Below are 4790 nucleotides of genomic sequence, written 5' to 3'. Positions count from 1 at the left end.
GACCAGTAAACTATCTGCAACAAAAGTGAACTGAAGGACATGCCCAATAGAATTCAGGTCCTTGCAGTCAAAAACCCTCTGCTGCACATTTTGTGTAAGTGTTACTGTTTCTGCCTGTTACTGTTGGAAACACAAATAGTGCAATTTGTGCAATTGGAGAAGCTTGCCTTTTTTTTTTTTCTTTTTTTTTTAGAACACTTGGCTCCAAACAAACTCGTGTTTACGCACTCATCAAAATGCACTAATGGGTACTCTGAACTCATTTATATTGACATCTGCAGGAGGCATCGGAGGAAAAAAAAAAAAAAACCTTCATCCTCTTATTCAGACAGAATAGCTTGTGAAACGATGCGGGCATCTGATCTGCTTGCTGTGACCAACATATGTACACACACAAACCTTAACAAGACTACAAGTTTATTCCAGAAGGAATCCATTTAGCTGTAAACTAAACAGAACCCAGAGTTTCCAAGTCGTAGTCCCGAGTACTAAGCAAGTTTGATAGCTCACGTCAGATTTTTCTATCTGCCCCTCTTCAGTACAGGGATGGCTGCTCAACACACTCCTTCTTCCCCTTTCCCCTTCAATAAGCATTGTACAGTGAAAACTGTCTTGACTGTATTTGAGTTCTCTGGTAATGTAATAAGCATGATGGTGCCTTCTATGAATACATCATTCCAGTCTTGCTGGTGATTTTGTACAGTATAGTGTATGAATTACTGTGCTGCAAAGCCAATCGGCTGCAAAGCATTTAAAAGAAATCATTGAAAATTGTATTAAAAATTGCAGTATCTTTCAATCAGTAAACGTTGCTAAAATTATCATCCACCTTGCTCTTCAATTAACAAGTTCGTCTGTTCTTTTGCAGAGGGGGGGAAGGGAGGAAGAAGGCATCCAAGTAGTCTCCAGGTTGTCTCTTCTCTTTAATCAATGTCAAAGTTACAGAAATCGGAAATGAAATCTCTCTTGGACATTTCAGAAGCCAGTTGAGAATGGTGAACGTTTTGGGCCAGCTTGTAATCAGTAGAACTGAGCATCCTTTGTGAGGGTGAGCATATCAAATGAGGATACTGCAATTTTCAGAGAACAAAATAGCAGCTCTTAAGTATTTGCATTTTCCAGTTGTGCTTTTTTTTTTTAAACTCTTACTCATTTTGCACATTACTCTCAGCTGAAGTTGACATTGTGTGGCTCCGGACTTAAGGATAGAAAGGAGGCGTCCTCTTCTTCAGTATTACTTGTGGGTTTGTCCAGTTGAGAGGTCTGTTCCGGGGTGACGTTCTGGAGCACATTCCCATGAACTGCAGCTGCAGCAGACAGGACAGTGCGGCTCGGTGCTGGGGCATGCAGCGAGCGCCCGGCTCTGAGGCGTCAGGAGTAAAAGAGGGTGTGTGTTGGCGTGTGAGTCTTGTGCGAGTGTGACCACTTAAAGCTGCTTCTAAGCATGGAAGACCTCAAAAAAACAGCAATTTCAAGCAAAAGCAGATAGGGCAAAATATCAATCTGTCTCTGGAGTATGCAATCATTTGCTGTTTTCAAGTAAGCTGGAAGATTTTGCACATACTTTACAGATACGTTAGGCAAAGTGAAATGGCATCTGTCTGTTTTCTCCCAGACTCGAGGTCTTCTGTGCTTCATGGTAAGTCTTGCACTATTTTCATACACTTTTTTTCTGGGGCACATTTCTTCTAGTCTCCGTTTTTTTGTTTCAGTTTTTGGTTGAAAGTCTCTTGCATTTTCAGCTGTTACCTGGAAATCTATAGTACTTGAACCGCTCGGCACACAACGCAACTTAAGTTTGAAGCCTTCAGACAAATTGCTGTCTTCAGTTAGCAGTTTGCCACTGGTGTGTTTTCTGTAGGGGTTTTTGTTTCCTTTTTTTTCCCCTTTTGTAGCGTGATGGTGTTTTGCTGCCACCTATTTCATTTGTATGGCAAATGGCACTGGGAATAATCTCAACAACAAAAAATGGAGTATTAAAAGAGCTACTGAGCCATTCAGCTTTCTGGCTTGCTTCTTGTTTAAGTGACATGAACAACCATTGGAACGTCATCCAGAGAAGTTTACATGGTGATAGTTCACCTGCTGTACTGTGGACTTTTACATGTTCTCGACCCTCTTTATAGTAAATGTACCTCTTAGAGCAAAGGAAGGGATTCGCTGACCATTACTGTTAGTTGCTGATTTGTGGATGGTGGGAGTATTTTGTCATTACGGTTCTATTTCAACAAACTTGGCTGACCATCTTGGCTTTAGTAGTTATACAAGACAGTGGATTACCATCTTTATTGCTGTAACGTGTCAAGCATTATATGCTAGTAGATTCTAGTTTAATTGTTGCAGGTGGGAAGTATTTTTACCTTTAAGTTTCCATTCTGAATGTGTTTTGACTAAACATACCAATAAACTACTGATGTCTGCAGCATTTATCAATGTCCCGAATTCTCTTGACTGTAGGTTGATGTAGGGTGCTGCTTCAGCCCTTGCTATACAGAAAATACTTTAGGAAAAAACTGTTGCTGGCTTGTCAGATGCCTGGGAAGCTGTCCTGGTGCAGCATCACATGCTCGAGTTGAAGTGTCTGACTTGAGCAGAGTCAATAAGCTCTGGTTTGCTGTGGCTGCACAAATTCCCTTGGGACATTTTGTTTGAAGAGATGCAAGGACTGGAAGCCCCTCCGGTGGCACTGAGAAGTCACATCCTGTCCCCTGCTGCTTTCTGGGGGTGCTGGCGTGGGTTGCTCCTGCTGAAAGGAGCTGCAAGGCAGGATCGCTCTACATGGTAGCTTCATGTCCCAGGTGGCCGGGCCCTCGGTGCAGGTCGATCCCTTTGAGCTGGGGGTGCGTGGCCCGGGGAGGAGGATGACCCTGGCTCCTCTCGGGCACATCCCAGGTGCGTGCCCTTGGTGCCCCGCAGGGCTGAGGGTGCTGCAGTGTCCGGCTCGAGGGATGCAGTGATGGCAGCGAGAGGGGCGTGAACTGTGCATCAAAGAAACAAAGCTGGAGGTGCTTGCTCTCATCTGCCGTGTCGCTGCTTCATGATGCTGAGGAACCGATTCGCATGCTGCAAGGTAATCCCTGATCTTCTCTTTGTGTTTGGTGGCTTGGCAAATTCCAGCATTTACTTTTTTGAAAGTTACACGGTTGCGTGAGTTGAAATAGTGGTTTGAGAAACGAGAAACTGCACAAGACAACTGCCCATGCCTGAGTCACTGAAAATTGTCCTGAGGAGCAGCCTCAGCCACTACAAAACCTGCTAGCGCCAGAGATCTCCAAAGAAGGGCGATCCCCTCCATGCTTCCAGACCTCAGCAGCCAACAGTCAGACCTTCGTTTTGCTCTACAAGGTAGGCTTGTAACAGACAGCAAGGGGCCCAGTATTGGCCTGCCCGCGGGCTCAATCCCTCTGCCGCTGACCTGGTCACTGTGGCCTGGTCCCCAAAACGGGGTGTGGAGCTGCTTCCTGAGGCCCACCAACATGGGACTGAGCCTCCATTTTCAGTTGCTGGAGATGCAGCACTGGGTCTTTGTCCAGGCTTCAGAAACACGGAGCTCCTTTTTGGGACCCCAAAGCACAGCACCAGTCCTTGCTTTCAAGCTGTGAAAACATGGCGTTTAGTTTCCAGTTTTGGTCCCCAAAATGTAGCACTTAGCCTCCATATCAGAGTCCCAAAAATGCAGTACTAGACCTCCATTCTCAAGCATGAAAAATATCTGACTTGTTATTTTTCTGAGCCCCAAACCCACAGGACTTGTCTCCATTTTCAAAGACTTTTTTGTGTGCTTCAGAAAAGCCTGACTGTTTCTGAGCCTCCCAGCCAGCCACCTGAGCTTGTTTGCAGCTCCCAGAAGCACAGCCGTTAGTCTCCAGTTGTAAGCTCTGAAGATGAAGGCTTTAACTTTTTTTTTTTTTTTTTTGGTGGGGGCAGGGGGCGGGAGGGGAAGCCCCAAAACCACAGGATTTAAGTCCCCATTTTCAACTGCTGAAAAAGCAAGGTTTAATCTAGTGAGCTTCCTAAAAAACTGACAGCCTCTTTGTGAATCCCCCAAACATCCAAAATACGTCATTTGTGGGGCCCAAAGAGCTGGCTTATGGGGTCCAAAACTGTAGTAATTAGTCTCCCTTTTCAAGTTCTGAAAACGAAGGACTTAATTTCTTTTTGGAGCCACAATCCCATGGGACTTCAGCCTCCGTTTTTCACTCTGAAAACACAGCGCCCAGTCTCTTTGCAAGCCCAAACCCACTGGCTGGGGCTGCTGTTCCCAGCCCCTAGCTGTGACGTTCAGCAAGCAGTGGGGGCAGGCACCTCACCTGCAGCCCCATGCGCGGTGTCAGGCTGTGAGACTGGTGGGCAGCCCCTGGGGAAAGGCTGTGCCCGTGTCACCGCGCACTGCTCTGCCGAGGCAGGGAGCCCCGGGGCTGCAGCCCCACAGGCTTCACTCCTCCGCTGCCCAGTGGGCGCCCCGCTGCCAGCACCCCTGGGGAGGGGACAGGAGTTCCCACTCACCTCCTGCCCAGAGCCCCGGGAGCTCCCGCAGCCCGCAGTGAGCCCTGCTTGGCCCTGCACAGCTGCTGGAGGTGGGCAGTGAGTGGGGGGTCCAGGCCAGTACTGTCACTGGAATTAACAGTGACAATACAACAATTAGCCGGGTAACCTCCCCATCACAGCTGGGGTGGGGCCACAGACATGCTGCCCCCAAAAAGACAGAACTGTGGAAATGGGAACAGCATCCAGAGCAACCCTCAGACAATAATAATAAATAAAGCAATATTTAAATAAAGGAATAAAGC

This window comes from Aythya marila (assembly GCF_965140915.1).
Source record: "Aythya marila genome assembly, chromosome: 4".
NCBI classification, from domain to species: domain Eukaryota; kingdom Metazoa; phylum Chordata; class Aves; order Anseriformes; family Anatidae; genus Aythya; species Aythya marila.
The sequence above is the reverse complement of the archived record's forward strand: the minus strand, read 5'-3'. Positions refer to the sequence as shown.